At 39.6% G+C, this 25003-nt stretch overlaps 1 protein-coding gene across 13 annotated transcripts in view; it reads right to left on the reverse strand.

Moving 5' to 3' along the window:
* The window catches only part of MECOM (MDS1 and EVI1 complex locus), a 480916-nt gene that overhangs the window by 187159 nt on the left and 268754 nt on the right, over window positions 1-25003 (reverse strand). The window contains exon 1 of one of the 13 annotated variants that reach the window (XM_088669194.1): window positions 20492-20548. The exons of the other annotated variants lie outside the window; for them this stretch is intronic. The gene's annotated coding sequence lies outside the window, so the exon portion shown is untranslated. Of the gene's footprint in view, window positions 1-20491; window positions 20549-25003 lie in introns of those variants that run through there. 13 annotated transcript variants of the gene reach the window in all.

Consider the following 25003-nt stretch of genomic DNA (forward strand, 5'->3'; position numbering starts at 1 on the left):
CACTTACTACTCCCCTCTCCACTCCATGGTTAACTAAAATGACAGTTTTCCTGTTACACCCCCTCAAAGCTAATCATGGTTAGGGCTAAACATGTAAATATGGCTTGCGGTGGGTTTGCAAAACATGATTTAGGGCAATTCTGGTTAGTGTTCACATCAGTTTGAACAAAATCGCAAATTATGTTCATAATTTATAAAACAGAGGTGAGCAATCAATGCATGAAAAGGGAGGTAAAGCAGGGGAGGGGAAAGGGACTGTAGAAGCTTATGTCATGTTCCCCAACTCCAAACCATGGTTTGCAGACTGGAAAACATGTTGTCTGAACTGGCCTAGTTTATGTTTTGGTTTTGTTACTTTTGTTTGGAGTATGTGAGACAGACCCCACTCATTCTTTTGTAAACAAAAACAAAAACCCTTGACAATACATTAATTTGGATGCATGGATAGTTTGATGTCTTGTCTAGTCTTGGTGTATTGTCTCTGAGTTAATTGTATTCTCCAATCACACTGACAAATAGCTAAAAGCACCAGTATGAAGCACAATGGAAGAAGTTGTTCTACGCAGGTAGGTATTATTTAGTAATTGGCAATCAAATAGCCCACTTTGAGGTTCAAATCCTTCATACGTGTGGTCTTTGGGATTTCAAACATGACACTACAATTCAATCCAAACTCAGTCACATTAGCACTTCAGAAAGAACCAGTGATTTGGCAAGGAAATACTGTAGTAAGTATATGAGGTTGAAAGGGCAATTTTAATTTACCTAATCATTCAAGAATAAATTGTTCCAATGAAATATTAATTTTGTTCACATGTAAACTGAAGACAAGGGTTAGCAACTGGGAGGCCCAGATGAAAATAAGGCCCTACCTGGCCCTTCAATCGCCAATTTTAATATAAAATCTAATTTATTGATTAAATAAATTAAAGCAATTTGAGAGTGTCATATTTGACTTTGAAGAATGACATGACCTGCTTTAAACAAACTTGTGGCCCTCCAGAAAGAAACTTTCTCATCAGAGATAAAGCATCAAATATAGATTGCTATATGGTTGGTACCAAGTGGAAAACAGTTTCACATGAAGCACATTGTTTGGCTACCATGCTTATCTGTTTCCACATTTCATGTACGTATGTTTTATTCATCAATTATTATCCAGTATTATCTTACTAAATACAAATGTACCTATGAAATTTGCGGTTCTGTTTCATGAGATCTCAATTATATTGCACAATTTAGAAATAAAAACTTGGTTCTGTGTTTTGTTTTGAAACCATCAGCTCTTTGCCCTTCTTTCCTACCACACCAGTTATAATCCCCTAGTTTCCTCAATGCTTAACCTTCAGTCACTGGGAAACCAGATGGTTAGACAATCAGATAAAACCTGCATTGATTACTTTGTCTCTTCCAAAAGCTTTGAACAATACATCTCACAACTTTTGTTTTGTAGGGAATGTGATGGCAATTTCCCAAGCTAGACTCAACAGCAGGAGTCCTATTTCCTGGGTCCAGAAAAGATAGAAAATATCACATTTCTGCTTTATTCGACCCTTTCAATATCCTCGCCACGCTTCATTACTTTTACAAGTCACCATTCCACTCTAGCAACAAAGATTACAGGGAATCTAACAGGTAAAGGCCTCGAGCGAACATAAAAATGGAGTAGGCCCCAACAGAAGGCACAAGGACTACATGTCTTATCTACTTCATATCTTGGCATTTCTAACCACAAGGCCTACCCTACTGACAGGCCCTGCCGTCCTGAGGCAATGAATCTGTAATAAGATATACAACAAATAATAGGCTTTCCCCCCCTTTTGCTGAAAAAATATATACTGAGGTAATTAAATTGTTAACATGATGGATGGTCTCATTTCATATTTGAATTCAAAGTGACTTTCTAGATCATAACTACACGGGAATGACTTCATACTAAAAATGCAATGTCATACCTCATAATGAAACTGAAAAAGGAGCCTGCGGACAGCACATTTAAAAATCAAGTATTTTTTCTTTGGTTTTAAATAAATATTTGCAGAGCGTGTTCACCCTTATATCATATACTTATTTTGCCCATGTAAGAAGTAAGCTTCGGCACAGCAGCCATAGTTATGGATATTAATGGGAGACACTGCCAAAGTTTGTAGTAAGTGAACACAGTGTGTCTCTTGAAGGTAGGAAGTCCATGGGGGGATCAGATCCTACAGAAACAGCTATCTACTGGAAGAGAAGAGGAGAAGCAAAAACAGAGAAATACAGCACCAAAAAAACAGGTAATCTGAAGCTAGTGAGTTGAGGCTAGTGTAAGTCCCCAAAAGGGGGCATTCTGCGGGCATGGGGGGCAGGCCCAGAGAGGGGGGAACTTAGGCTGGATCCTAAGCCCATTCGGCTCCGTCCCATGACCTGCCAACCCAGCATAGAACACAATTTTAAAGACTTGCTTTTCCTCTGCCAAGCTTAGATCTGGTGTAAATTTATACCAGGCTTTATACCAGCTTTTTGTGCATAGGCTCGCTCCCTAATTCTCTCAGCCGCTACCGTGATAATAGAACGAGTAATATATTTCCCCCTTAGGGAAAACTACACATTAAGCTGGCTAACTGAATTGTTAGGAATTGTTGGGATATCTTTCAGGTCACAACGAAAGAAAGAAGATGTAGAAATCAAATAGTGCAAGCACACAGAAGGATGGGATGAACCATATATGTGTTTGAGGAGGAGTAGCTGAAAAAGACATCCAAAACTCCAAGGGTTTACTATTTTTTTACATTCTTCCTATAAAGTGGAAATACATATTGATAAGGTTCATTTGGTAGCACATTCTGTCATGGCATTACCATGGAATACACAAAAACACACATATCTAGAAGTCTGCTTGCAGAGGGTGATTTACTTGGCAATTTATACCCTATGGCCAAGAAATATACTAACATAGTATATATAATCTGATTTTTAGTCAAGAACTGGATTTTGCATTTCTCTCATTTTCACAGCTGAAACCAGAAAAGCCTGTGGCAAACTGTCCAGCTAATTTAAGACATATTTTGTTTGCTAGTATATTTCTGCTTTATTAAATGTTACTCAGCACATCTCCAGAGGCCTAGCCTAGGTGCAATTTAGTTTACGATACTGAAAGTGTTAATAAATAAAGCATCCATACATTCTGACCATACTTTATTAAAAAACAACCATAGAACTGTGCCATTAAAAATTATTGTTAACATCTGTTCATTATTTCCCTGCGTGGCCATACATTAGATAAATGCACTTATTCATAACAACATAGTGGTGGACCATTACATCAACACTGACATCAAACAAGGGGGCCTGGATCAGCCAGTGTATTTGGCATAGCCATAGCTGCTTTTCCACAATTGAGGAAGCTTACAAATGACAAGTAATTCAGAACAGCACATTACACTTCTTAGGTTTACATTTCTAAGGGTTTTGTTAAATGAATAAAATAATGTATACCTACCAACAAGCCCCTGGATTTAGTAAGATATCATAATGGAGATCCACTTAACAAACCTGTAATTAGATTGTCATTGTCATTAACTTCATTTCTCACTAACAGGGTACCTTCTAGTGGAAGCAACCAATGCTGTTAAGCAGGTTATTTATTTTATGTCCTAATTAATCAGTACTGACACTGAGCCACATCCTTCCTCCTTCCTCATTATTTAAATTACCCATTTATATGGATGAACCTCTTTGCTTTGTGCATTTCATTACCACATTAACAGGCTCTCTGAACAAGAATCACCGCTAGCACTTCAACACGTGCTTCCGACAAACGATATATTTGTGCTTTCTCAAGCCTTGCCACTAAAACGTGATACACTGACCTTCAGAATGAGGGACAACCCAATGGCACTGAATTCAACAGGAGAGACCATCTGGGACTCGGCAAAGTCATTGGGAAATGAGTGAGCTTTGCAAACTTCAAAACAACTTTTGGATGTCTCTTAAAGCAAAGAATATTTGAAGAACCTGGATACAATTGACAGGACAAATAAAACTCTGCAGTAAGCAAAAATATGAGAAATATAGCCAAAAAGCACCACATCTTTCACAAAAGGTCATAAAAACCAACAGCCGCAGCCAATGGTTTTGGAGAACCTGATGCTTTAGAATTGCTGATCTAAATCAGATGTGGATCTGATTAATGGCTGTATCAGAGACTATGTTTGCTGTGTTCAGACATTCACCTAACACAGTTTAGAAAAATGGGGGCTTTAAAGGTACCCTTGCACTTCTGCCTCACGCATTCAGTCCCCAACCACCCACCTGAATGTGAGTAGAACCCTCTGTACAACTGAGGTCCCAGATGACAAAGCAGGAGGGTTCTAATCACATTCAATTTTATACAAGTTAAAGTCCCTTGCAGACCTTTCACACTCAGCACTGGAAGGACAGGGCTAAGGTCCCTAACAGCCACCACTCACGCTACTCTCAATCTCTCTTGTTTACCCACACCACTAGTCCTCCTTATTACATACATTAGTGCTTTTTAAAATAGAGAGAGATATGGAAAATTCTGCAAAAATCATATTCAGAACAAAGCATTCACACTGAGCAAATGTATAACAAATAATGAATTTCCTTAACCTTTTATTTGCATCACTATTTTTGAGTGAAGGGTATGAGGTACCAAATATGCTTATTCTTGTAGAAACCGAATTGGGTGGAGGGGACTCAGAAGATGAGCAGTTTTGGTCTTAGTAATGCTGTCTTTATGCCAAATTTGTTTGGTTAGAAGTCCTACTGAAATAATTCTCAAAGTTTTAGCATGCATTATCTGTAAATACAATGAGAGCCATAAGGGTCAGAAAGCAAAATACTGCAGCCCATTTATGATACATGCCCCATGCCAATTCTGCTGAATTCAGTGGCAAATATTGGTCACTGAGTTCTGCCATTAATAAGTATGAAAGTATCCAATGAAATGCACATTAATTATCATTACTGGTTTGTTAATGAATAACAGGCTATGATCCTCTGCTTCATCTATCTGAGGCATTATTTCTTCCCATGTGATCTAAGTGCTGATACTGCTAATGTAAAAGGAACACAGAACAGTAGTCATTTATCCTGCAAAATACCTGATGCTTTATCCCACCTCATTCTATCAATCATTAAACCAGTAATGTCCTTTCTGTTATTGCTTTGACATTCATTAACACTCACGTCACAGGAAATCTTTGCAATTAAAAACCTTATTGACTATCTACTGCAGTTTCTCCTTGGCATGTAAGAGCCAGACAATAAATAAAATACAGAAAACAGTAGCATTAAGGTACATAATAAGGCTTTCCTCATGGCAAAATCTGGTGGACATGTGCACTGAGCAAGTCCTACTGAAGTGTTGTTGCCCAGCTCCCATTTAATTACAATGGGATGTGCACATGAGAGGTTCCTGTGGATGATGCCCTTTGTCTCTCCCATAGCGTAATGTGGATGTCAGATTTTACTGAAACATTTAAACAAATTAAGTGAATATTGATGAAATGTTCTTTCTCTGTCCTAAACAGCTGAAGGCAATTTTGATAAAACACTTAAGTCAAAAGTCCAAACTTTGGAAAGAGTACAAAGAAGTTGCTTATTTCTGGGTTTATATCACACTTGTTCTCTGATTCCACTACTCTGAACAGCAAAACGTCAAACTTTACGTACTTCCCAATACATGGCTCCCTTCAGATGTCTTTGGAAATTTGCGTAGTTGTGTATCTGTTTGACATCTGATGGGATGGTGTTCCACAGGGTGGGTGCCAGTTTTCTTTCAGTTCACTGGTATTACAGTATCTAGAGTGGTGTTGTAAATGCAAGGAAGCATAATTTGGGGGAAGAAAAGGACGCAACTGGTATTAGCAGACTTGTCCATTCTTATCAGTTTTTACGCAGGTTTATGCATTTTTATCCTCTAGACAAGCCCTTTCATGTTTAAAACAATTTGTTTCCTTTGCCCATGTGTGTTTCATCTAATTCCTGAACACTGACCTAGGGAAGCTGCCTGCCTCTATGTTTAGGAATGTGACAGGAACTTCTCTTCTTCTTCTTCTTCTTCTTCTTCTTCTTCTTCTTCTTCTTCTTCTTCTTCTTCTTCTTCTTCTTCTTCTTCTTCTTCTTCTTCTTCTTCTTCATTGTTGTTATTCCCTATTCCCCATCCATCTGACTGGGTTTCCAGCCACTCTGGGCAACTTACAACATAATAAAAACAGCAAAACATCAAACTTCCCAATATATGGCTCCCTTCAGATGTCTTTGGAAATTTGCGTAGTTGTGTATTTGTTTGATATCTGATGGGAGGGTGTTCCACATGGTGGGTGCCAGTTTTCTTTCAGTTCGCTGGTATTACCTAGAATGGTGTTGTAAATGCAAGGAAGCATAATTTGGGGAAAGAAAAGGACGCAACTGAAGCACAATTCAGCATTGTGTTGTGGTGGAAGTTCTGTCTGGGGAAGCATTCTAGCTTGCGAGGCAGAGCAATCCCCCCTCTCCTTCCCTCATGCACTGTTCTGGGTGTTCTCCTGACCACCCAAAGAACCAATTTCAGGTGACATGGAAGCATCATACAAACAGACCTTATTGCACAGGGCTTCTGTTAGGTGAATGCCGCCTATGGGAGTGACAGGGGTGCCATCAGATGCCTTTTGGAACTCTGCAGAACTAGTACATTGGAAAGGGTTAGAATACTTTTTGGCCAAATCCTTTGTAGTGTTCATTTCATCTACTGTACCAGCAAGTCAATTACTGCAACTTTTATTATGTTGTAAGCTGCCCAGAGTGGCTAGGGCAACCCTGTCAGATGGATGGGGAATAGGGAATAATAATAATAATAATAATAATAATAATAATAATAATAATAATAATAACGAAGAAGAAGAAACAACTTCTTTTAAACATGGAAGGGCTTGTCTGGAGGATAAAAATGCATAAAACTGTGTAAAAACAGATAAGAATGGACAAGTCTGCTAATATCAAAGGAAGTCCAAAGAAAATGACAAAGAACAGGAAGCGAGTGCAGAGAATAATATATCAATACAAGGAATATATGAGACTGATGACCAATCTATACAAACAGACAGTGCTTTCCTTATTTCTTCATGCAGGTGTGTGACTTGCAGATAAAAGTTCCTGTGAACTAGCTATGATACTTAAATGACAGCTGCCATCATTACTGTTACCATGTAAGCATCAGTTCACTAAAGTTTCTCTATTTGGTATGTTACCATAGTAAACAGTGATGTGGAGAGTATAAGTGATACACTTTGTTAGACTAGTTGTTATAAAAAAAGCCACAGACTTCTGTTAGTAGAAAAAATAAAAATGAATCACTTCTAAATCTCTAGAAGGAAGACTGCGTTGTCACAAAGGATAATAAAATGATCAACATGGTCCTGCTATAAAAGTGACTAAGGTTGATAAGCTTTTTGTGCTCCTTCTCTATGAACATGAAAAAAGAAAGTGCACAAATAGCACATCAAGTAGTAACTGTTCAGAACATGCTGAAGATTTTGGCCAGGGCTATGTGACTCCTGTAATTCTCCAAAAGCAGAGAGAAATCACAGAATTTGTTTAAGAGCTTAGAACTCAGCTTCCTAAAAATCTGTTTTTCTATCATCTATCTTTCTTTCTTGGTGTAATCTTGGAAGCAAAATATATGCCTGAATAAGATTTCTGATGTTGAGAAGTAGAGCTCCAGCACCCTGTATAGATACTTGCCACTCCACATCTATGATATGCAATATACGGTAAATTATACAAAACCAGCACAAAATGCAAATGCCCACAAAATGCATAGTTTTTACTGGCCAAACAATCCAGGTTTTCTCTGCACAGAATTTGGATTACTTTGGCACAAAATTTAGGTTTTTATATTTTTGCACAGAGTGCATACTACATGTGGCCAGGTTCCAAAGAAGACAGAGAAAACTGTGTGAGCAACCAAACTTAATGCTTAATTTGTTTTAAAACTCAACAGCAGCAGTAACTGTTCCTGCAAAATCACAAAGTCCTGACCCAATGTTCCACATGGTTCTCTGCCGTAATGCACATTCTTTTGTTAAATCCAGACTACAGGCTGAACTTTAGAACTCAAATAAGGCTAGTGTTGTCATTTTAGGTTTCCCCCCCTGTTTTGATAACAAGCATCTAATGCCCGCAATAAGCCATTAGATCGTGAACACTAGTGGGTGGCTTACTCCACACATATAGTTATGTTTATCGGTTGTTTTTGTGTTGAATTTATATGGTACATAAATCATATTCTTCACATTTGTATATACTGCTTTGGAATCTTTTGATGAAGGATAAAATAATTAAGCTCCTTCCCCCTCCCCCTCCTTTGATGGCCCCATATCCAGCTTTCTCTTGAACCGGAATTGTTAGTAGAAAAATAAAAAGGAAAATAAAAACTTATTAGGCTTTCTAAAAGGCCACGGTAGTAAATGGCAGATCTAAGAGAGTGGTTCACAAAGGTGTTGTACATCAAGAGGACCACACTGGATTCTCATTCTTTTTCACTAGGCCTTAACTTTAACCTTCCCCGTTTTGCTCTGTTCCGCCTCTTTGCTGCTCCCATGTCCTGTGCCTCTTTGTTTCCCTCTGTCCCCAATCTCCCACACTCATTTACTCCTCCAATCTGCTGTCTAACAGAAGGAAGCAGGACAAGGGAGTTCCCACCTCATGTGTCTATAACTTAGGAGAGAAGATGAGAATTGTGTTGCATTCACAATGGAAGTGGATATAAGAAAGAAAAACCATCTGTGCCAATTGTGTGATTAGAGAAGACCACTCATTTGTGGTAACATTCCTTCACTTCCTCTCTATAAAATGATTGTGCTCATGAATTGAGGTGAAATCAAAACCTTTAATACAGGCAAAACCTGAGATACTACTTGACAGTGCTGTGATTAAAGTCTGAGGGTACACAAAAGAAGTTTACCAGAACATTCCAGCACCCAAGGTTCAGAATCATATTTCTCCTGGATGACGCTGACACATATTAATGGCTCTTTTTATCCAGAGATAACACAATGGCACTTAAGTTTTCTATTGAAATCCCCATTTAGTTGTGAGCATTTTTATTTTTTAAGGAAGTAGTGACTCATAGTAACATAAGCTATCACAGGAAACAATATAGAAATAATATAAGATAACTCAGTGACGCTGAAACACAACCCTCCTCTGTTCTTTGTCACACACCCTTCCTGTCAGGTGTACAAAATAGGCACAACATATGAATCACCACCTAGATTCTAGTCTTGTCTATCCTGATTTCTAAAGAATCCTTTATCACAGCTAATAAAACTCATGCTGCTTTTAAAACCATCTATCCCTAGAAAAACTGTCATCTTTTATCAAGATAACTAGACAGGCTCTACCAAGCTACAACATGGCATCTGCCGATGTCTGCCAAGCCATTTGTCTATATTCAACAGAGTATTACAAGCCTACATTTAGATGGTTTGCAGTTGGGTGCATCTTAGTGTCAAGGCATCAAAACTGATGGCACGCCTGATACTTTGAACTGGTTGTTTTTAACATGAGCTGTAGGTTAGTTGGTTGAGCTCACAGCTGCCAGCAGCCAGCAGGTAGCACTGTTGAGCAGCTGGTGAAAATCTGCTGCCCAGTCTTCATTTATGATTATTGCAGGTCACCACCCACACTTCAGCTCCTGTCATGCCTCTGTGGAGGCTGGCCACACATGGTGGCTTGAGTGGAATGCCATAGAATTACAGGTAAAAGAGAGCTGAGGAACAGCAGCAAGGAGGGGAGGAACACCTGCAGTAGGCAGCACCCAGGTGCATCTATATGACAAAGGGGGAGCTACTGGGGGCCTCCAACATGGGGCCCATAGAAAGCTAGGCAGCCCTGGTTATGTGATAGCACTTGGCTTCTCTACATGACCATGGTATCTTTCTGGAATGATTCAGGGAGGTAGGGACTGAAGGCGCTGTACCCTCCACAGTTCTGCTCCTACCTCCAAGACTGTTTCCAGAAAGTAGTTCCAGGAGGCCACCGTTCAACACTATGAGGGCTTTCCTGTGATGCCCTGCAGGGTTGCATCTTTCCCCCCATGCTATGTGACATCTATATGTTCCCAATACGTGGGTGATACCTTGCCACAAAGGTGCATGCCTGGGAACTTCATTATACAGCTTTTAGGGAATGCCAAAGACACACTTCCTTTATCTAACCTTTGACATCTGGGGTGTATTTTTCAGCACCCACTCTATTACTGTGACTATAATTTGCTGTAACTGTTTTAAATACTGAATTGTAAATTGTTATAACCTGCCCTGGAACCTGCTGGTAAAGGATATGTATTAAATTTGCTGCTACTACTACCATTGATGATGATGATGATGATGATGATGATGATACATGGGAAGCAGTTCTAGAAAAAGCAGAAGGGAATGTCAAGCACCTGAAATATATTGTCACTTTAAATATTAAGAACCTAAGAATAACTTGCTGGATCAGGCCAATGCACCATCTAGTCTAGCATCCTGTTCTCATAGTGCCAACCAGATGTCAATGGGAAACCGGCAAGCAGAACATTAACACAAGAGCACCCTCCCCTCCTGTGTGCTGTATAGCCTTGTATCAGGTCTGCACAACTTATAAACCGCAAAATGAGTGCAGTGAACAACAGTTTTTACAGTGCCAGGCAGGCAGCAAATAGGAGGGGTTTATCAAAGCCCCTAGTGGGCTACCATATGTGGCTGGTGGGTTGTGTTCTCCTTGATAGATTACAAATTTCACAGGCTGTGCCAGACATTAAACTGAATCTCCTGTATTGAGCAATGGGGGAAGAAATCATCCTTCCATCTAGAAACTGATGGCATTGTGCCAGCAAAAAAGGGTTTTGCTTCATACTTCCTTACCACACCTTGCTAGAAGAGGTCATCCTTTCAATCATCAGACAACTGTATAGCAATAAGTACACAGAAGGATTCATGCCTTATCTTTTCAGTGTTCCACCTGATAATTTTTTATGGAGTCTTTGTTCTTGCTTCAAGTCAAGTGTCACAAGATTTCTTTTTTCTTCCTTTTAAAAAATAATGATGCAACACATTCAATTCTGAAGGACTTTTAAAAAAAACACAATGATGAATAGAACTATGAAGAGACAGGCACGAATCTTCCTGTGTACCCTTTGCTTTCAGATTGCCTGATGACTGAAGATACAATCTCTTCTAACAAGGTGTGGCAAGGAAGTGTTAAGCCAGACACAGTGACAGTGTCACTGGTACAGTGACAACACCTTCCAAACAGAAGATTCTTTCTCTGTTGCTCAGTGATTGCTCTTTCAAAAAGCTGTGGCCCTAGTCAGACACGAGATGCAACCATGTACATGTTAAACACATGTTTGCTCATTCACCTATATGGGGTGAGCAGATTTACTACTGATTCAAAAAGGACTGCACAGAGAAGAGGAGTGAACCTCCCTGCCATTCATTACCTTTCTATGTTCCATTGCTTTCTGCTGTTTCTCCCTGCCTGACTCACTCCCGGTAGTGGAGATGGAATGGGGCAGGAAAGGCAGTGAAACACAATGAGGTAAGGTGGCAGAGGGACCTGATTTTACTCCTTTCACAGGGCTGGAAACCAGAGCCTTTTGCTTATAAGAATCACTTAACAGTCACGATTGTGATACAGTTTGGTGATGGATAAAGCTTATCCGTTAGGCGAAAGTGGGGGGCCAATCTAGACTGGCTCGTTTCTTAATGTCTTGCTTACCTTTTCTAGAGTATACTTGCTAACATTCCTAAAATGGTCTACTTAAGACTCAGTAAATATTCTTTGATGTTTATTGGGGTGTTATGATGACCACTAACATTTATTTTTATGGTTTTTAAGTGCATTTTAATCTCAATGAAGCAGGAGAGAGTTTTAGGGATTTTGATTCTTTTCATCTGATGATTTATGTAAAAAAAATGCAATTTTTTTGTTGGTTCCCCTAACTTACCTTTATTATGTGCTGACACTGTTGCAATGCATGCATTTCAATTTTATTTTGCAACTTCTTATTTGAAAAATAAATACACACAAGGGGAGGGGCAAAGGCAGCTATCAAGATGCCTAAACACAATCCACTCATGTAAAACAAGAAATTGTGTTTACCAGATACCTCAAGGTCAAACTGCATGCAGCACATTTGCAAATAGCTTCAACTCCCTTACTACCACTTCCTTTATCTACAAATGCAGCCAGAAAGGCTGCAGGTGCTGTGGAATACTGGCATGGGCAAAGAGAGAGGAAGAGAGCCTTCTTAATCTTTCACTTCTGTCAAACCTCCTGCTAAAGAGTACCCCCTGGAAGCTCTTCTCTATTGGTGGGGTGGTGGAATATACAGGTATAAGAAAATAGTAGCCAGGGTGGCTTTCAGTGGGGAAACCACAAGAAATAAAAGGATTAAGGAGACTCACCTCACCTGTTGCAATAACCTACTGAGGTAATTTGAAAAACAATAAAATACTGGAAGAAATACATGTGAATGAACATCCTATGTAGGGTGGCTCATAGCTCCCTTCACACATTATTCATCGACAACACAGATGCAGAGGGCCATGGGGATCTGCCCCTGAGGTCACATGGCTCCAACCTCATGTGTTGAGGAATATATTTTGAAGCTATCCCTGTGAAATGGGAAGCCTTTTCTATCTAGTATGCTTGACAGGACTCTAGTACCGGAGTCTTCCAGGGTTCAAAATGGTGAGCCTACATGGATAAATAAAAAAGGCTTCCTCTTCAGACGTTATCCCTACACATGTGAGGGGCCAGGAGGAGTCATATGACCTTGAAGATAGGTTATATGTGCTGACCCTCACCATTGGTCTTTCATGCAAGTAACACATGAAGAGGTCTGACACCTATTTCACAATTGCCAATGCAGAAGACATCTGTAGATGCCTCCATGCAGAAACTGTTTTTAATCACTGCCTGTGTAATCCAAATAACAGAGTGCTTAGTTCCGAAAGAATTGGATTCACATCCCAGCTCTGTCTGCCTAGACTCTACCTTAGTGGAACTTAATCTTACTATAAAATTAAAGGTCACTGATTCTGAAAAATAAATAAATGAGAGAATTACTGTATTATCAATTATGTTTGCACTTGCAATGGTTAATAAAAGCAATTAACTGCCTCAAATAGGCATATATTCATCAGTTGATGGCTGAAACTGGAAGTGATGAGAAAGAGATAACAAGAAAGCACCCCTCTTCCTCCTTGGAGCTCTGATTAGAAGGCCTGAGAATTATATGAAAGCTATGATCAGCACAATGACCAGACCCAGATCTGCTTAGTTTCAGCAGCTGAACTGTATCATGTGCCTTCAGACCAGGCTGTTTGCATGTGTCAAACAGCTATTACACATCACTACAAGCAGAGCTTTCCTGTCATCTCAAATACAGTGTTTGACTCACTGTCATGACTCACTGAATGGCCACTATACATACATATGTGAATCAATCATCAATCCTGATGACTACTGCATATGGAAAAGTTGCATTTAAAACACATGACATCTAATATGGAAATTCAGTCAGCAGCATATGAAAAGCCCAATGATTTTTCATATAAAATCATTATAAGCAATTCATTGTCTAATTGTTCTTTCTTGCCAAATCCAGGAAGTGTTTTATACAACTTACTGTGTACTATACTTTTTCCATAAAATGCATCTCTCCATTTTAAAGAGGGGAAAATGCACAACAGATCACCCCCTGTTTATCCTAAGTGATTGCTGTAAGGAGAAAGAAACCTCCAGACATTTCCCCTTTAGATCACAAAAGGAAATATTAATCAAGGAAAAGATGGGAAATTATGACACTGAGCAACTAAGGCTCAACCCAAATGGCGAAGTTTCAGTAGATCACAGGGTACAGGTGACTATCCATCAAATGACCTATCATAATACACATTAAAACGTCTGGTTTAATCAGGACAGTAGCCAAGAGCAATATTTTTCTGCTGACTTTCAGAATACATGGTACAAAAGCAATTCCCCTGAAACATTACACTATAAGCATCCAAAAATTCCTGATTAAGTAAAAGGAATTCTAAAACTTAGGTTTCTAAAAACACCATGATGCCTTCTTATCATGAAATAAATACAAGGATACAAGCAGTTTCTCTGTGAAGTAGATCTGCAGAGTTTCAATAATTTCTTGATAAATACAATATATTAAAGCCATTGGTATTCTTCATGTGGTGACTATTATAAGCCTGGTCAAAAGCAGTAAGTGAGAATGGAGATAATACATAGATGATCTCAACAGTTGATTGCAAATTTGGCCTCTATTCTTGGTAATAATCACGAAATAGGTCATTTCCCCACTCCATCATTACAGGTGGAAAGCATTTTAATCAAAACTACTATTTCACCTGTCAACTAGGATCACAGTTGAAACACAATATAATAGAACTTTTGGATTTAAATTCTGGGGATTGGGAGTGTTGAAAAGTATTCAAAAACATGTTCTCAAATTATAAAATTTTAATTTGTTTTCAGTGAAACTGAAGTTAAATTTGACTGCTTAGTTTTATATTGTATTAAACCAATAACCGACAATATGGACCACTACCTCACCTAATCCTTAAAAAAAGCTCAATATACAAATAATCATAACTTAGTTCTCCATACAGTTGCATTGTTACTCTCATAGCTGTACTCTCACAAAAGCTTGTTTTCATTAGATTAGTGCTTTTACACCCCACTTCTTCCATTAAAGGCATGTCTACCTGGCACTGTTCTTGGCATCCTAGTATTTTGGTGGGCAACATCCTTTTACAATCTATGTACATCAAAACTAAAAAGTAAATTCTGATAACCTGCTTAAGCTGATTTGCAAGTGACAGAAGATGTTTTTAGCTGCACCTCTTTCCCTTCCTTACAGACCTCTTTGGTTTTCAGTACCAAAACTCTCCCATATAGAATGGCAAGACATCATCATAGGGTGCAACAAAGCTCTTCATAAAGCTAGCACCCTTGTTCCAAAATAATGAAGGAGGCAGGAGGAGAAACAGCAATACTTACTAGAGAATTGTTTTAGTTTATCAAGATTTGGCGAAGGAATATTTCTATAGGTTATGCCAGTTAATGCTCCAGCTTTGCCTCAAGAAACCATGAATATTTGTCAGGCAAATGATTTATGGATTTAGCACTGTGGAACAATGAAGGGAAAGCTTGGCAAACACATACAAAGGCTACAGCCTTTCAAAAGACTCTAGAACAAGCTCATTATTGAACTTTTGAAGTTAGAAACATGTGATCCAGTCTCTATTGAGACTAGCAAAGTGTAACACAAAGGCTAATTCCTTTAGATTACTGTTTATGGGACTTCATTTCGATGTGGTAACACTTGCAATTTTGTGTAGCAGGGTTAAATTTTTGAGAAATGCCTTTTCAGATGAGACTGAGGAGGGATAGTCACCATGCAAAGGAAGACTTCACTGCTTCAGATATGCACATATAAACCAGTTCCAAGAAAACATGATTAGAGGTATTCCCAATATGAAACATTTGCTTTTGTTTCAATCTTCAGTCTTTCCAATATGCATGGAAGACAATCTGCCTCATTTCAGTTCTTTTAAAATTCAGACTAAACATGAGCACCAAGTTACAAATTATACATGAATGTATATACACTGAAGAACTGGAAACATTGCTCAATATTTTGTGGAATTCTGATTGGTCCTAATAAAGTGTAGATTTTGCGGGAGTTTTCTTATGGACCCTCATGGCTGCTTTTGTTTACTATTTAACTTGAGGAGAAAATTCCATAGTTTTTTGTTTTTGTTTTTTTGGAGTGGGGGGTTTGAGAGAAATTCAACCAATAAAAGGACCTCTCCCATGTGGACGTTTCTTGGAGGAGGCACACTGAGATGCTCTATCTGATATTGTTGCCTGAAGCTATATTAAACCAGAATTTGGAATTGGTCACAGAAATATACAGGCAGGCAGTGCAGCTGTGCTGCTGTCAGCAACATTCTGCACCAGCTAAACTTACCAGACCGACTTCAAAAAAAGTTCCACATAAAGTGCATCATGAAAAACTAATCTCTGGCTTTGCTAATACAAAGACTACCATGTTTCTCTTTGCATCCGAGTTCTACCTAAGCAGGAGGTTTTATGTTTCTCTTAGGCTTGAGACAGAGCTGGTTAATAGGTGGGTTTCATGTTTTCAAAACATGGGAATCAGCTATTGATTCCTTCTTTATCCCAGGTTCTCATATTTAACCTGATAACTGCAACAAAGACTAAGGCTGCAATCTTAACCCCTTCTCAGTGCTGCTAGAGGGAATAGGTATTAAACAGAGGAGTCCTTCAGTTGGGCATCACTGCCATTGAAGCCTCCACTGGGGCAGGGGAAGAGCAGAGCTAGCCATCAACTGGATTCAAAGCTATTTTGAATCCACCATTTTCTGGTGAGGGGCTGTCTGCTGCAGCCTGCAGCTAGTTCTGCAAAAAAACAAAAGGGCGGCACACCCCTTCCACCCTGGGGCTGCAGATAGAGTGATGAGTCCAGTGCTCTGCACACACACCCCAGTGTGTTCTGGATTGTTCTGTAGTCTGCCATCTCCATTCCAAACCAAATCTTTAAGAAACTTCTGGACACTGAATATTCAGCTTCTGGGCCTGTAATTTACATCCTGTTAGCTGCTGCAGTTACTGTTCAGCATTTCAGGATCTCAGTCATTGACAGAATGAGTTAGCTAGAACACCCTTATCAAGAACAACATATTCTCTGTTCCCTTGCAAGTCCTGCTAGATAGCAACTTTTTGAATTAAATATAGGAGTACTGAGACCTTGCAGAAGCCTCAGAAAGGAAGTAGGTACCAGAGGCAAAAATTGCCAAGTCAGATATTCGAGTGGGCTCAAGCAATATGGTAGTAACTTCCTCATAAGAGATCACTCCATTTTAGGGAACACTAAGCAGCTTTTTACCCAAACCAATGAATCACTAGATTGGGTGGGACTCTACTAAAACAAGCATGATATTGTAGAAAGAACAATATATAATTTGTCACTATTTTCCCTTAAAGGTAAAGGGACCCCTGCCCATTAGGTCCAGTCATTGACAACTCTGGGGTTGCGGCGCTCATCTCGCTTTATTAGCTGAGGGAGCCAGCATACAACTTCCGGGTCATGTGGCCAGCATGACTAAGCAGCTTCTGGCGAACCAGAGCAGCGCACAGAAATGCTGTTTACCTTCCCGCCGGAGCGGTACCTATTTATCTACTTGCACTTTGACGTGCTTTCGAACTGCTACGTTGGCAGGAGCTGGAACCGAGCAACGGGAGCTCACCCCATCATGGGGATTCGAACCGCTGACCTTCTGATCGGCAAGCCTTAGGCTCTGTGGTTTAACCCACAGCGCCACCAGCGTCCCTTTTCCCTTAAGCATAAGTAAATGCCTAATTTCATTTTTGCATAAGAAATTTGGAAAATTAATATATAAAATGAATTAAAAACATTTGGATTTGATAGCTACATGGGGGAATAAAAACATTATAGTGTACAATTAACAGAGGGCTCAGGAACAGACAATGAAACCTAGGTTTTTTGACTTCCAATCTCTATCAGAAATATATAAATTTAATGCCAACCCTTCTGTTTAACAAAAGGCTACTTGCTGTAGAATAGAGTACAGACTATGCTTAACAGAAACAACAACCAAAAATGTTTAAATACAGAAATGTTAACACTTCTGTAATCCGTAATAATTGTCAAGAACCAGCCAGGAAAAGGAAAAAACATCTGACAGTGTCTGGGCTTGCTGCCATGGACTGGATTCACTGTTTGGTGTTGTATAATTTACAAACTTTTGTTCTTTCAACAACTATTCAGAGAATAGAATTGATAAGTAAATATATAGAAAAAAATAACAGAGGAATATAACAACTCCCTTGCACCATCTAAGAGGTGACGGCCTTTTAAAGGGAAAATAATTTTCTAAGACTTGCCAAAGGCAAGAGAACATTAAACAAATCACATAACATGAAAGCTATGAAAAAAATATTCATGGTATTTTTCAACACACAGGGGAGAAAAGCTCTTTTCAGATGCTACATTGATTAGGAGATAAGCCCTTGCATGCTTATTATACCATCTGAGAAAATAGGCTTGGGATCCTTAGACTATGTAGAGACATATTTTAAAACTTAAAAATAATCCAGGTGTTAAGACATTGGGGACTTTTTCTCTCTCTGAACTGTATTAGTGTAATGAAACTGAGTAGTAAATCCACAGAACCAAATCATACACATAGCAAGGAAGAAGTAGTTCGATCAGTGAAATCCTTCCTGTGTTCCTATGTCAAGACACCTGGCTGGGAAAGTCCTCTGCTTGAGACTCTTCTGAGAAATGGGACTTGGCTACATAAGATGTTTCTCTGACTCAGTAGAAGGAAGTTTCTTTTTAAAAAAAATCCTGTTCCAAGCCACCTTCCCACTTACAAATACAAGATGGGTATTCATCATAATTATAAAAATAATCACTAAAATAATAAATTTTAAAAACAGTTGTAATGAGCTGCCGCAAGATGTCAACCCTACACAAACAACTTTTAAATATTAAAAGTTTAGGTAAGCAAGTAGGTTGTTAAAGTACATATATAGTCAAACCATCTTTTCAGTGGGTTGGAACATTCTAGATGAGGCATTGTTACTTCTCCTGCCCTTGCCATTCTTCCTACTTCTATAACAGACTGCGCTTTACGACTGCAGACCCTAGGGTTTCTTTCACCACAGCTAGGATCATACAGCCACAACATGTGCTGTGTACATAAAGCCTCACATTCATCACATTGTTCTTATATTGGGGGCATTTGTGTAAGCTCATTGGTCCAAGATGTAGTAATGCAAAGGTGTCTGTAGACAAACACAGGCTCCCTTAGCCTGAAGCGAGATGAGTGGCACACCCCATAATTGCCTTTGACTGGACCTAAATGCCAGGGGTCATACCAATAAGGAACTTTCCTCAGTACTGGGGGGAAATATACAAGGCTGCCCTACTCTATTTCTCATTCAACAGAAAGCACATATTGCCCCATAAACTTTTTTCTAGGAGAGATGGTGACTTAATTCACAGCATACATTTAAAGGACACCCGATGCACGTTTAAAGCACATGGTTTCCTCCAAAAAATCCCGTGAACTGTAGTTTGTTAAGGGTTCTAGGAATTATAGTCCTGTGAGGGGAAACTACAATTCCCAGAATACTTTGATGGAAGTTGTGTGATTTAAATGTGCCTTTTGGATCTGCCCACACTTCTTTTTGTCTGGGACATCTGCTCAGAGGCAGCAGTGGATCACTGCCTTAGCAACTATACTCTATGCCAAATATTAATAATCATCTAGCCCAACCCTTGAAGTTATACCGCTACTGCTCATTTCAACAGGGCATGCACAACAGAATTTCCAAAAAGACTGTATCAAAAAGCAAGGCGAAGGTCAGTGTGGACCCAAAAAAGCTTTAAGGGGCAGTTGGAGAATTTCTTTTTTCTTTTTATCCAATTGTCCTGGTCTTGCTGTTGTATCAGGAGGGAAGGTCACATATTAAAAGCTTTGCAAACTTAATTGAGCTTTAGACATTATGGCAGCAGAGCAAAAAGAGGACGCTGCACTCAGAGTAATGGTTGCAGCTGCTCAATGCTGCATGATTTAAAGGGGAGGTTGGTCCTACACTTCTGGACCCACCAATACATGTCCTGGGCGGAGTCAGGAAAGAACTTGCTTCTACATTAAAAACAGGCCATGCTTCGCTACAGAGGCCCACTGCTCCAAGGGTATATTCAGCCAAGAAGAGCTCCTCCACACAGTTCACTGAAATGAACAGGAGCTGTGCAAGAGCACATCAGATACAACTCCAGTTCATGTCCGTGTCTCAGGAGAGTACCCTAGCAGATAGCATCTTTTGAGTAGAAACACTTCAAAGAGATTTAATTTTAATACATCACTAAACACTTCATTCTTTAGGGTGCCTGTACTTGAAACCAGCCCCTCCCCCAGGTGAAACCAGCCTAACTCACTACTACCTTTTGAACTCCCTTGGTTACAGACACCCATAGAGACAGTTCTAAGTTTTCAGAACACTCCTGACTCTGGCGGTCATCCAGACCGATACCAAATGGACAATATCAGTGAAAAACACCTGAACAAAAAATAGGAAGAAAGAGTTACCTTTCTCACAGTTACAACATGAGACCCAAGAAATTGTTTCTTTATTAAACATATTAGCGTCTCGGTACTGTTTACTTACTGATATCCTTGAAGGAATGGAATACAAAGATGAGGGTGTGAATGCTATCTGCCGTATCACTCCTTCCAGGCAGCTGGGACATCGTTTTATTTGCTTTATAGTAACTCATTGCCAAGTGCATACATAAAAGTTAAACAAGCTTTTTAAAAATGATAACGCTGAAAAGACAGTTTTGAAAAAAACATATCTCAACACAAAACAACTTCAAACTCACAGCTTAAAAGGGGTGAAGCAGAGGTTACTGAAGAAGGTTCCTGCAGTTTGTCCTCTGAGTTATTCCAGTAAAAGTTAAGAGGGTGAGCTGCTTTCAGAACACACTGGCCTGGATTGTAGGTGGAACTCTAGGACAGTAATAGGAGGAGTTTGCACCTAAGGAAGAGCAACCTTCTCCTGGCAATGCCAGTATTCTAAAGGAATGCACGTCACCCACTGGTGAATGTATTTTATGCAGGTGTCTCTGTATTTCGTTACCTTTGCGGTTCTCACTGCTAAATCAAAGCCGAGAAAGAAGCAGCACAGTGAGAGAGAGCACACGTTAGGAAGCTCATGGTCTGAGGCTCGATCCCTGTCATCTCCCACTTAAAAAGAAAGTTGTCAAGTAACAAGACTTGAAAATAACTCTGCTTGAGAAAATGGAAAGCTGCTGCCAGTCAGCATGGACAACATTGGGCAAGTGGTCTGATCCACACTTTAAGGCAGTTTATAAGACTGACTGGATTGCTATGTTTGGAGATTCTAGTTTAATGGAAAGTGTTGGCAAGCCCTAGTTTTTAAACAGGATTTACTATCTAATATCTGTGTTTATTGCTAAAGGTAAAGGTAAAGGGACCATTAGGTCCAGTCATGGACGACTCTGGGGTTGAAGCGCTCATCTCGCTTTACTGGCCGAGGCAGCCAGCATACAGGTCATATGGCCACATGACTAAGCCACTTATGGCGAACCAGAGCAGCGCATGGAAACGCCATTTACCTTTCCACCGGAGCGGTACCTATTTATCTACTTGCACTTCGTGCTTTCGAATGAAACAAACGGACTTTTCAGCATGTGCTTATCATAGCTGTCAAGTCTCCCGTTTTTCGCGGGAAACCCCCATATTTAAATGTTTCCCGCTGTTATCCCGAATTGAAATTGCCTGATTTCTGGTGCCCAGACATGCGGACACGGGCAGCCCAGCACCGGAAGTAGCTTCTGTCCATGTCTGGGCGCCGGAAATTGGGCAGAGCCAGCACCAGAAGTCCCTTCTGTGCATGTCTGGACATGTGCAGAAGTGACTTCTGGTGCCACGCTGCTGATGATCCCTTATTTTCCAATCCGGAAGTTGACAGCTATGGTGCTTATCAAACTTGAGAACCCTGATGCCAGCATTATTAAGAACAATTTTTCAGTTTGCACAAGTACTGTAAATCAATCCACATACTGTACTGAAATGCCTCTGTCACTTCGAAAACATATATCCTTCTACTTCATGTTCAGTAGTGTTTCAACCCAAAGTAAGATAATATTGTGCTAGTTCTCATGCTAGTTTTGAATATTTAGAATGATTATGTGATACAGCCCTACTGGAATTGTACAGATTCAAACTGCTGGTGGCAGAATAGGATATCTAACTGATTTCCTCTGTATAAAATTTTCCACACTACTGGATGTTACATTGCTCTGATACATATTTTAGTGAGAAGCTATTTTTGGAGAGGTGATTTAGTGCAAGAAAATGGAAGCAGAGAGGGTTAAGCCTTCCTGCTGCTTCACCAATCCCAACTGCTTCTCTGGTTTAAAAAGTTCTCCTGTTTAAAAAGTGACATCACGGTAATGTTACATGCATTTAATGTTTAATCAGGCCATTATTATTATTAACCCTTCATCCTAAAATTCCAGGGTGAGTTACAACAACGTAAGTAATACAAATGAAAAACAAATAAAAACAAACCATGTACACAAAAAAGTAGCAAAGTAGGGAAATGAATTGTGATCTAGGCCTCACCCAAAAGTATTTAGCTTTTTTTTTTAGCCGGCATTTGTCCACAGACAGCTTTCTAGGTCATGTGGCCAGCATGACTAAACCACTTCTGGCGCAACAGGACACCGTGATGTGTGCCAGAGCACACAGAAATGCCGTTTACCTTCCCACCACAGCAGTACATATTTATCTACTTGCACTGGTGTGCTTTCAAACTGCTAGGCTGGCAGAAGCCGGGACAGAGCAACGGGAGCTTACGCCGTTGTGTGGATACAAACCGCCAACCTTCCGATCAGCAAGCCCAACAGGCTCAGTGGTTTAGACCACAGTACTACCCGCTCCTCTTTGCATAATGGTATTATGATATTGACAGTTTTACAATCAGTTCATTCCCTAGTGAAGCATAGCATGGAATTTGCCATTTTCACAGCTGCTGCACACTGGGTCAACATCTACGTCGAACTATCCACCACAACCCCACCAGTTCAAAACCTCATGAGCATGTAGTCATGGCTGGAACGTTAAAACAAAAAAGCTGTATTTAAAATGAAGCTATGATTGTGTCAGCCACTGATTCAGAAGTTCTCAGTGACTATACAAATCAAGGTCATTCATAATTGCCTCCATCTTTCCCATTGCCTCCCCTGAGAATAATTACTTTGATAAACAAAGTTCTGGTTTATTTTACTTCAGATGCAGAAACGTGCTGCTTTTATAAAAACATTCAACTTTCTTCCTGCATTAGATGTTTAAGGAGAATATTAGCCAGTGTTCCTTTCACTGTGGAATTGCCATTAGCAGCCAATGTTCTCAACCATTTTCACAGTGGTGAGGAAGAATCCACTGTACAGTGCTTTAAAGAACAGAACCCAAAATGGCTGGATGAAGCCCAGATTCATTTTTTTAAATGATCTTAACATTGCAGAATGCTGGGTATATTAAGGCAAATTATGTGATTGCCTGCATGGTGAAAGTGTTAGAAAAAGACAACTTTAGAATGCATGGTGAACGTGTAATTTATGAAGTGTTAAAAACCAATTCTACAAACCAAAAGTTTTCTTAACAAGGATTATTTTAATATTTGAAGAAAGCCGTTGACCAAGTTGTGAGAACTTCTTCCCTTGGGAGAGAATATTCAAGCCAAGGTCAGCCATAGAAAAGGTCCTCAGAAAAGGTCCTCCCAATGGAGTGTATTTCCAGAAATAAAGGGACACATAATATGCAGATTATCTAAATAGGTGAGCATGCTTGCATATGAGAAGATGGGCTTTCACTTATCCTGGTTCTGAACCATTTGCACTTTAAAGGTTATCAGGTCCTTCAAACTGTGCCCAGAAACAAACTAGAAGTCAGTATAGCTGTTTCACAGACTCCAATATTATCTATATAAAAGTAAAGTTCTGTCTGTTTCACAGGTGACATTACTTTACACCATTATTGTTTCCATAGAAGCCTTGTACTTCATGTTACTCAGAAATGATGGCTAATTATATCCAAATATAGGCAAAGACCTGTCCCTTGATCTCAGGAATCATGATGGAAAATTTGTTATGATATGCTAAGCAGTGTTCAAATACATAGCAAATGGACAACTAAACAACTTTCCAAGATATATAGCAGATTATACAAAGCAGAGTAGGTTGAGAGGATGGGTTGTCCCCCCAGTGTGTGTGTGTGTGTGTGTAATTGTGACTGAATAAGATCAATTTACCGTCAAAATGCATTTGGTATTTGTAAAAAATATATAGTTTTTTTTAATTCTAGTGACACACCAACCTTTACAGCTATAATATTTAATAAAGTTTAAGGCGCTATATTCTGAATTGAACATGGGCAAAGAAACAGTCCCTCCACCTACTCTGGATGAGTAGAGAACTGGGCAAAAAGTTCCTCTCCACCCTCCTTCTACCATGTGAACATCAACAAAAGATGTGATCGTTCTTCCTTTATACTCACTCTCACTCTCATTTTACCTGCATTTTGGCTTCTACAATAGAATCAGCTGAATGAATAACAGAACATTCTGAGAAGATCACTGTTGCTGGCCATACTAAGGGGATTGGGGTTAAAAAAAGGTCCTTTGTCTGTGTCTTAGAGTGAGTGGCTGGGGTGCATATTAAGAGGAAGGCTCTGTCAAAACCTCTGTTGATGTTCACACTGGGGGATGGGGTTATAGATCCCCCTTTGGAAGTGAGCAGCTGAGATGTATAAGAAGGGAGTGCTCTGAATCACTGTTGGAAGAGGGTGTTAAGGAGACCTTTGCCTGTACCTTTGCATAAGAGAATGTAGTCTGTATCAAAGCTAGGACATAAGACAGTCTTCAAAAATAATGGCTTATTGTCTTTCCAAAACGGACAGCATAATAAAAAGTAAGCATCTATTTTGCAGAGTATCAATCACTTTCCACTGGAGAATGACACTGAGGGCATTTTTGTGTGTACAGACAGACAGACAGACAGACAGACAGACAGACAGACAGACAGACAGACAGACAGACACACACACACAGAGAGAGAGAGAGAGAGAGAGAGAGAGAGAGAGAGAGAGAGAGAGAGAGAGAGAGAGAGCAGCAGTGTTGCAAAGATCTACAGCTTATACCAAATGACTTCTATTCTGTGAGGTTAAAATGTGTCCAAATGTGACTTTTAAAAAACGCAGTTGGGTGGACCACATAAATTGCCTTGTACCCAATAAAAACTCAAAAGCCTTTCCAGTTTCATCTTTGGGGTTCTAATCTTTTAAAAGCATGTTCCGATAGTATTCATTTG

This window comes from Zootoca vivipara, chromosome 5 (assembly GCF_965207765.1).
Source record: "Zootoca vivipara chromosome 5, rZooViv2.hap1.1, whole genome shotgun sequence".
NCBI lineage: Eukaryota > Metazoa > Chordata > Lepidosauria > Squamata > Lacertidae > Zootoca > Zootoca vivipara.